Source organism: Megalopta genalis, unplaced genomic scaffold, assembly GCF_051020955.1.
Source record: "Megalopta genalis isolate 19385.01 unplaced genomic scaffold, iyMegGena1_principal scaffold0038, whole genome shotgun sequence".
Taxonomy (NCBI): domain Eukaryota; kingdom Metazoa; phylum Arthropoda; class Insecta; order Hymenoptera; family Halictidae; genus Megalopta; species Megalopta genalis.
Window position 1 is genome coordinate 77,427 of NW_027476107.1, and position 10,574 is coordinate 88,000.

Below are 10,574 nucleotides of genomic sequence, written 5' to 3' on the forward strand. Positions count from 1 at the left end.
CCTTTCTTGGTTTTCCATTTATTGAGCTTATCGTATTTGCATAAACTGAAATTTCTTGAAATTGTAACATGTTGCGGTATTTTCTACAGTCACTGAATTATGCCGCGAGATCTAGGACGCTCGGAGCGTGGGCTGAGTCGAATGGTGCCGGCCCTGAGCAACGGCGAGTGCGCGTAGGGTTTGTGCGTCGTGCCGAGCCGTGAGTCTGGGGAGTGGGGAATGCCTCGTTTCTGGCTGAGGAAGCGATCTGCCGAGAACGAGGATCACTGTCGCGTAGACCGTAGCGTTGGGTGTTTGGAAGAAATAAGTGTAACTGTGACAATTCGAGCCGAGATTAATTCATACGAAATGAAGGAAGATAGCCGCTAAAGACCATAGGGCAGCAGGCGAAATAATAAAGGACAGTGCTGGCAACAACTGGCAGCGACCGTTCCAAAGATATGTCAAGACTAGTGACCGGCCAGGATCCGCATTCGTAACTGGGAATTTCTGATCGGTTTTTCGGTAAGTCTCATTATCAGTACGAATTTCTTCATTTACATTTCGATGGCTCGGACATCTTCTCTCGGCTGGGCTAATTATTCGCCAGTGCGAATTATTACACGCCACGTGCGTTACGCATATGGCGTCTTGAGAAAGCTTGCGAAACTGGAAGCACGTGTCTTCCACGTGGGCAATCGGTTCTTGCGGATATATGGCGTCGCGGCCATATTTATTTATATTAATATTCGGACAACTTTTAAAACGCCATAACTTGCTTAGAACTGGACTGAACAACTTGAATTTTGTTATTGCTTAGAATGATTAAAGAAAATAATATATGACGAAATATATATAACGAAGATTTAAGAAATGCATTTCATAGATCTCGGTAATTTATATGCATGTTGAAAATTTCAGCGGAATCGGTTGACTTTGGTATAAGCGGTAAACAATTAAAGATCGCAAAAATCGCAGTTTTGTCCTGATTTTTAATATTTCTGTCCAATAATTGTGAGAAAGTTGCTGTTTTAAAATTTGTTTAATGCTCGTAACTATGACCTTGCGTTAACTGATTTCGATGAAATTTTCAGCATGCATGTAACTTATCGAGATCTACAATTCCTAATATATTTTCTTTGCAATATGTAAGCTTATTTTCTAATAAAATGTCGCTTTATGGGCATGTCTTGTATTTATTTCTTTATTTCTAGATATCTGAAACTGTTTCTTAAGTTGTTTAATGTAAGTATTGTATAACATACTGTATAGCGTACCTGATTATACATTCACTTCAGATTGATCCTCTATAACTTGAGATATTATTTTATTGTCGTTAAGAATATGAAATCCTTTATCATTTCCTTCATTTTTAATCACATTTTCTACATCGCACTCTACGCAGTGTGAAATGCACCTTGCAACATTATATATATAACTTTGTGATTACGGTTTGTTCGCTATCTGATCTTTCATGCAAAGATGAATTACTTTCACCGACTTTTAGAAGCTGTTATTCATTTTTATTCCTCTATTCGTGTTTGCTGCATCATCTTCTTTGCATTTTAATATGTTATCTTTATAATTTTTTTATGATATATACAGTAAATCTACCAATGTTATATTTACGAGACAAGAGATTAATTGTTTCTGAAGCGTCTATTAATTTCAAATTTTTCTTCAATACAAAGCACCACTCTTTTTCTCTTTTCGTTTGATTTGTGTGAAGACGTAATGAGAATATATTTTCTGGACGAATCACATACATACAAGTAACTGAATTAAATCGTTACTTATCTTACATTCTATGCAGGAAGACTATGCTAGAATTTCTAACTAAGAAACAAAAACAGTGTGTTGTATAATGGGTATGTCGCGTAGACTGGAGTTGGATAAGAGGAGCATCGTTCCTGACATCCAAATGTTGGTAACGGGTTACTATGTTGGATAAACACAGTCCAGATAAACGGTGTTTTACTAGTTCTTGTACTAGTTGTTCTATCATTAGTATTTATTTAAGATTGATGTCGTTTCTAAATCTCTATTTTATACGATTTTAAGATTTGTTTATTGTATGTATTTTTTTTTGTTGCAACTTGAATGTCCGAATTATATATAATATATATTATATATCATCAAATATTTCAAGATTTAATGAAAAGTATTTGTTTAATATAATGTTTTACGAGTAGTGTATAAACAAGGATTCGGACCTGGACAAACTAATCTAAATTGGAATCGAAATTGCGTAGGAATTTCCTCAATTTATTTTCCTTATTACATCACCGCCCAATGCTTCATCCTGTAGCAAATGATAAAATGTCATGGTTAATAGTAAATCAAAGACCTATGCATATAAACTATGAATCGTTTAATAGAGTTCGATGATGTACCTGTGCTGTTGTCTGTTTTTGAGTTGAAGTAAATTACCTCTCAGATGTTATACCAACAGAACTTTTATGATTTTCATTATTTTTATCGGTTTCTTTGCTTTTGTTACATGCTCCACTGCCATTAACTTTATCTGTTTTTTCCGCTTCTTCTTCATCGTTACTACTACTGACAATAACTATTATCTCGTCATTATTGAAGGGTTTTACCGGTCTATTAGCAAATAATGTTTGCATCTATAAAATAGCATGCGATTATCCAATCTGTCAAATCTGATAGTATATTATCATTTTTAAATGAGTTTGTTTGCAAGTATACATATACTTCTGTCTTTTCTTTTTGTGCTTCCTCCTTTCTCTTATCACAATAATTTTTAATTTCTTTCCTGATATTTCCAATATCTGCAGTTGTTTCAGTAGTTTCCAAACATAGCACAAGTTCTTTTATTTCACGACTATATGTAAAGAATTAATTGTAACAATACAATCGAGCTTATAATGGCAAATCAATATTTTGAAATATTACATTGTATATGCTTGACCTCTATAGGTTATTAAAAGTGTTAGTGTTATTTTTGTTAACAAATTTACCTAATGCTTTATTTAGATCATTCACTGTTAGTATTGTTCATAGGTTTTTATTTTCAACCAAACTGGTGTCCTTTTAGTTTTGCTTGTATGTGGTTTCCACAAAACCTTAATTCTCCTAATTAAAAAACCAAACACAAATTTTACCTTCGAGCACCTTGTAGAATATCGCAATTTTTGTTTACCTCAGTATAGCTCATAATGTCAGTCGTATCCTGGAGTACTTATCGGAACTTCTTGTTTTACAGAATACAATTAATTCGTGAGAATTAGCAACTTTATCACAATATTTCTGTGCCAATCTAAAATACACATATTATTTATTTCCATTTATTACTTGTATTCGTTAATATACTAATAGAATCTTACCTGGTCGAATCGAACCGTTCTTTATCTTTCAAGTAAATTACTTTCAATCGAATATACGGCAAGACCGGTTGCTTCGGATGATTTGACAATTGTTCCGCGGTACTAGGAATCAATTCATTTTCTATGCGTCGGTCGACGATATTAAAAACTGATTCTGATAGCAATCTATCATTGTTACTTTTTATATTTGTATCATTAAGGACCAGAGTGTCAAACACAAATGGTCTAACGGTTTTTAATTTCAATTTCTTCAACTTAAACTTATTACCGTTTACGCTAAGTATGACAATGTGTTTGGCCTTTGATTCGCCTTCGCATAAAGAAATCACAATCTGTAAGTGCGTTTCTTAAGCAGTAGTTTCTTATTTTTCATGCATCATAATTAATAAATAAATCTAAAAATATACCTGTTTGAGAAATGTAGTATTGTCTTTTAGAGTTAAACACGTGTGTGATACAACATTCCTGTTCCCCTCCCCACACGACAAAGTCAACAAAAGAGGGAAGGTGGGCTTCCGAAGTATATCCACGTTTAAGATATGGTGCACGTTTTTTATGTAAAACAAACAAATTAAAGCATTTCACCTATGAATGAAAATCATGTGCAATAAAAAAAAATGGAAAGACCTCTCAATACATATATGGATCTCATAAGTTCACCTTAAAATCGTTCAACATCCGTATTAATTTATCATCGTTCATGCAGCTTAAACCAAAAATTGCAACATGGGTATTACTCATTTTTATCATCAGTGGAGGAATGATCATTTTAGGGGTGGCTGTCCATTTTCCAAAATAATTTATGAAACCAGACACAGACAACAAGTCCATTTGGCCCATTTATTCCACAACCTATAATTTTGATTATAATTACTAATGGCTGAATCAATGTTGAAAAATCACTGTACTTAAACTATTGATATTATATTTCTTACTTGGATGGTCATTTTTCCCGTGAATGGAAAATATTAGCATGTCAATATTAAAATTTGGATCCTAAAAATTTACAGTTTTAAAAGTACAGTGTGGGAATGTTAATTCTGGCTCGCTCAAAAATTGGATGTTAATTGCTCTGATGAAAAGACAATCATTAATATTTGTCGTACTTCAAATACCATCTTATATTGATATTATCATATCTTGCTAACCTGGGACCCATATAGTATTTATTTAACAATTCCATACATTTTAATTCATCAGAAGTTGTTGGTTTCGCATCGTGAAATAAATCTCCACAATGAAATATAAGGTCTACATTTTTTTCCTTGCTACATTGAAGTATTTCTTCAAAAGTATTAATGCTCTCATCCGATGACTCTCCTGCTTGTATAAATTAATTATTTGCAGTATATATGTGCGTGTGTTGCTGTCAACGGTCATGATGCTACCACTGAGTAACCACATCAATGGCCTTGCCATGTTTTAATTACTGTAATGTCTCCAGTTACATTTCGAAATATGTATTCTTCGATGCATTCTCGGCATCGACTAGCGTTTGATGTTTCCAGGATTACAGAACCATATCCTTCACAATGACAATCTGCCTCACTTCTGTGGTTTCCTGCGATGGTATGCCAGCAGCCTTCAGGAAATAATTCTCTTTCTTCTGCTGCCACTCGAGACCAACATTTTTCACACAATTTGTATTCTTCAGCTTCAAACACGAGTTGCATTTTCCTTATACATTAGCATATTAAGAGATCCTCGTGCACCTCTGGATAATCAGCGGGATTTACTTCATCCTGAAAGTGATTCCAATTTTTAATTTGTGTCGGACGAACTATCGAAGACGAAGGAGTGTTTTAATTTATCCTGATGTTTCGCGATTAGGTGTCCGGTCGCATCTGTTTTTAAAATTGCATTATTTATATCCGACATCTACTATCTCGTATGGCCCGATGTAACGTGGATCGAATTTACTTGTTTCAGGTTCTTTTTACACATGGACGTATTACCCCACCATAAGTTATGTCGGATTAGCTCACTTATCGTAATTCCCGAAGATTAATTCGTGGGGTGTGAAATTCGTAGCTTCGTGGACGGAGGTATTTATATGAAATCATGGCAAATGGTAAGTAGAGGTCCCATTCTTCATATGACTCGATGTATTGTTTTAGATGTTCTGTTAATACAATATATGGCTCCTTTTTAACGATCCATCTCGGCAACATGTAGCATTAGTTTCCCAAGAAACTAGTGTTTTCATCTATCGAAATGGATTTTGGTGTCTCACGTATTGCAATGAAATGACTCGCGGACGCGTCAGCTATTATCATGGCTTTAATATCTGATAAAGCAACTGCTAACCAATACTTTTTTAAATTGTCTCGCATAGTTAAAATGTAGCGATTTCCATTGATTGTTTTTGGAAGTAGTCCAAATGTGTCGATGGCAAGTTCGTCAAAAGGTTCCAGAGACGTGTCCGTAATAATCACGGGTTGACGGGTTTTGTTCTGATAAGTGAACGAATGAGTTCTTGTGAATCTTTTCTCATTTCGGGGCAGTGATATTTTTCTTTTAACCCTTTCGGTACGGAGGACCTGGCCGCGGTTATACATTCGTGGAACGAGGAAGTTTTTCGCAAGAGTGGTTGCACTGTCCGACAGCGTAAACCGCGAAAACATGTTTTGCGGCATTCATAGAAATCTCGAGCGTGATTGACACTAAACTTTTCATTCGGACCGCGACATCGGTGACTGACGCGGAATTTAACGTGTTTGAAAAACATTTCTAAAATGTTTATACTGCTTTGTCGTAACCTAAACCAATCCTCGGCAGAAAACCGATTTCGACGGTATCTTATCTCGCGGATCAGACGGAAGGACAGACAAAACAGGCATGGCGCTTAACGTTTTAAAATCATATCTTTTTCTTTACAGTACATTAATTAAAGTAAATGGCATTGATATAAATAACATGGTCCAATATTACAAAATTAAAATAAATAACAAAATTAATAGTGTAACATAATAAATAATAAAACTAATAGTGAAATATAATCAACGACAAAACTAATAGTGTAACTTGGTGTGATAGTTTTCGAAACAAGGGGAAACGCGCAAGCCCACATTACATTGTTCGCACTGATACTTGGATTCACGTCTCACACCACCAGCCGCACATACAACACATCTTCGTTTTCGATCTTTTTTCCCCGACTGATATATCGAAGGAAAATGTCCCCCTGTGAGCCTTGTGGGATAATTACTTCCTGACTTGCTGCACCGATGATATTCATGATTCTTGTGTTATTTTTCTAATATTTCCTTAATCAACTGAAGGTGAAATTTCGCCATTGGGATTTGTTTTTTTGTGGTGTGCTTATATAGGCAGTATGCGTTTCACGCGCAAATGTCGATCAAGTGGAAAAAGTATTTGCGATACCACTTTAAACTTTTGCGCGAGTTGCATCGATAGTAATTATCACCATATCTGATTTATCGATTGTACCCATTGAAGAGTTATAATCTATTACGCATTTGGGCTTCAGAATAATTTCATTTTTTCTTGACTTCTTAGGTACTTCTGCAAATTCTGAGGTATGGATAGTGTGAAAAGCATATAAAATTTCTTTCTATCAAACCATTTTCATTGCAAACAGATTTTCAGATGAGCGGAACACTGCCTCTTCTTTTTTCAATTTAGCAGTTATTTTAAGCATCTCTTTCCGTCTTCTTTGCACAGTGCCACAAGCGTTCGTACTTTTTTCGTGGGGTAGGTTGAACAATATGGGACTGGAAAACCAGTTATCCAGATAAATATTGGGTTGGCAACTAAGTAATTGCGGATTTTTTTTAGAAAATCAAAGACAATTTTTTCATGGAACTAAATAACTTTATTCTGTAATGTATTGCCCATTTTGATCAATGACCTTTTGCCATCTTTCAGGCAGCATCATAATCCCACGTTCATAAAACTTGTGGTTTTCATTAGCAAAAAACTGAATCAGGTACGATTTGACATCATCATCATTATTGAAATTTTTACCATTCAAGGAGTTTTGTAAAGATCGAAACAAAAAGTAATCAGATGGTGCAAGGTCAGGACTATATGGTGGATGTGGCAAAACATCCCAACCAAGCTCCAATAATTTTTGCCGAGTGGCCAAAGATGTGTGTGGCCTTGCATTGTCATGATGGAATACAATACTTTTTCGATTTGTCAATTCGGGCCGCTTTTCTTCAACTGCATTGTTTAATTTCGTTAGTTGTTCAATGTAGATATCAGAATTGATCGTTCGGTTGGGTGGTAAGAGTTCAAAGTAGACAATTCCTTTGTAATCCCACCAAACTGATAACAAAACCTTCTTTTGATGAATATCAGCTTTTGATGTTGTTTGAGTTGGTTCACCTGGCCTGCTCCACGATCTTTTCCGCTTGATATTGTTGTAAACAACCCATTTTTCATCGCCAGTTATCAGTCGTTTTAAAAATGGATCATTTTCATTACGTTTCTTTAGCAAATCGCAGCTGTTAATGCGTTGCGTTAAATGCGTTTCTTTCAGTTCGTGAGGAACCCATCTATCGAGTTTTTGAACATAACCAAGTTGTTTTAAGTGATTTTCAATGCATGTATGTGATACATGAAGCTTCTCTGCAATCTCACGTGTTGTACTGTGACGATCCGAATCGATTATTGCTTTGATTAGGGCGTCATCAACTTCAACTGGACGACCAGAGCGCTTTTCATCTTTGAGTGAAAAATCACCAGAACGAAATTTGGCAAACCAATTTTGACACTGCCGTTCTTTTAAGGCTTCGTCACCATAAACAGCACATAACTTTTTATGAGCTTGCGATGCGGTTTTTCCTTTGCGGAAATAAAAAAGCAAAATATGACGAAAATGTTCCTTTTCATTTTCCATTTTTCAACGAACGCCAAACGAAAACTACGCAACCGATCAAAAAACTTTTTTTACTGATTGACAGCTGAATTGCCAACTATCAAATAACAAAATGTGTTTTACATTTGTACTACGTCTGCAAACCTAAAAATTCAACTGAAGCCATCTATGAGTGAAATCCGCAATTACTTAGTTGCCAACCCAATAGTCTTAGTTGCCAACCCAATGGCCTTTGTTCAGAAAAGGTTGCAAAAGCGACATTACAATGTTCCCTGGCTTTCCAATATATTGATATTCGGTAGCTACAGTAGCACTAGCCCCACAATAAATGATTATATCTTGGATATAACCCGTCTTGCAGTCACAAAGTAGGAATGATTTTATGCCAAACCTACTCCTCTTCGAGGGAATATATTGTTTAAACGAGAGACGGCCTTTGTAGAGGAGTAGACTTTCGTCTATACATAACCGCTGGTATGGCTGAAATGCATTGATAAAAAGATGTTCGTAGCATTTCCACTACTTCATTTATTTTGTGTAAACGATCGGCAGTGTGGCCGACTATGTCCGTAAAATGCAACATTTTCAATAATGAAAAGTAGCGATCTCTACTCATAATTTTACTGAAAATATCGCTTCGGAGAAACTTATCTTTAGACCAATTTTCATTTAAGGATAGCTTTTTGGTTCGCGTCATTAATAACGACACAGCAATAAAACAATATAATTCATCCACTTCCATCCCTTCTGAAGCGTTCAAGTGATCTCTTTTGAGCTGTCGACACCGGTAATAGTTTGTTTTTTGCACAATCAATTTAACTAAATCTTTAGAAAAAAGCAGTCTGAAGTAGTCCAAAATTCTCGACGAACGATTTAAATTGTTCCCTACTACTCCCGAATGATGTGGCGTAAAATCATGAATTTTTGGACTAAGCTTCTTTGATGTCCATTTGATGCTAGAAGGAGTATCAATTCGTACTTCAGGCTCTACTGCTTCTTCAGATACCGAGGTGCTAAGTACACGTGCTCGATTGTTCCTCCTTTTGCGAAATGCTAAATTATATTGATTTTCTTCATCAGAATCTCTTTTGGAATCAATGATTCCCTTTATCCATTGTTCTCCTTTCAAGCGTTTTACACTCATCCTGAAGGGAACTAAATTCAAATTGTAAGTTATACATTAAAAAAATTAACGATATAAGCAAACATTCCAATTTGTTTTTCGTAGCTTATCTATATATTACAAAACATATATAATTAAGGCACGCTGTTGACTGTTACTAATTATATATTATAATGGAACGATTAGAACAGCCGGGAATTTTAAACACAGAATAGTAAAGTAATGTGTACTATAGAGAGTAATCATACCCACATAACTTTCCGTTGGTGCTGTTAACGGTGCCCACATAAAGTGCCCACATAACTTTCCGTGGATGCCGCCAATAGGCGGCGGTAGTACCGAAAGGGTTAATTGATTTAAGGTTTCCGTTACACCCTTGTGACCTGCGATTAATCTACTGCGAGCTTCTTCTATTAATTTTCATCGAATTTCATCTACTGGTGTGACAATGTTATCCGTGTTCGTAGGTTGTGGCAAAACTGGGCTAATATCTGGTTCGTCTCCATCAGTTGAACTGCTGTTCTCCTGGGATTTAGATTCGTAATCAGGTATAGACTAAGTTATACTTGGTTCACTGATCTTGGCAAGTGAGATTATTGGTAGATGTAATGGCGTAGATGAGGCTCCTGGGAGATTGTAGATGAGTGGAGTTTGCATCATTGTTTCTTCTAATCTTGGCTTCGCTGTTATCACAGTTTCATCTATTGAATTGCGTTTGCAAAAGATGCTTGGGTCGTCGATTTGGTTATTTCGCTATTTGGACGTTTGGCTCTCATTGAGAGTGTGGGTTGTGGATGACTTAAATGAATTTAACGCTGTCTTAAATTCCCACGTTTTCGACGTTATGTTCGACGTTTTTTTCCTGTGGCAGAATAATTATTCTTGAGCGAATTTAAAGTATGTGGAAGATAAGCTATGAAAAATATGCCAGGAATGTTCTTCGTATGTCACACTTCCAGTGAACATTTTCTATGACTTCAATCAACTTTCTACTTGACATTATTAAAACCCCAGAGTAACTATGAGAAGAAAATAAAATAAAACATTTGTCTACAAACTCCTATTAAAATTTGGACGAAACACGCCTAAGTATTCTCCATGTTTTTTATTATGTTGACTTATATGACTAGACATTTTCGGAATAATAGAGAATGTTACTTTTCATCTTTTGTAATACACTGGTTTATATACACTTGACTAAACCAATTTCACACTAACCGATGATTTTCGAAAAAGGATTTCATAATTTTGGTATTTTCAATAATGTTGTACAGATAATAAA

The 10,574-nt window shown here is 35.5% G+C and overlaps 1 long non-coding RNA gene across 1 annotated transcript; it reads left to right on the forward strand.

Annotated features, from left to right (window-relative positions):
• Positions 1 to 204: 204 nt before the first annotated feature.
• On the forward strand, positions 205 to 10,105 carry LOC143261158 (uncharacterized). Its single transcript, XR_013035376.1, has 2 exons — positions 205 to 504; positions 5,256 to 10,105. It is a non-coding gene; the product is annotated as an uncharacterized LOC143261158 (long non-coding RNA).
• The last annotated feature ends 469 nt before the right edge of the window (positions 10,106 to 10,574 follow it).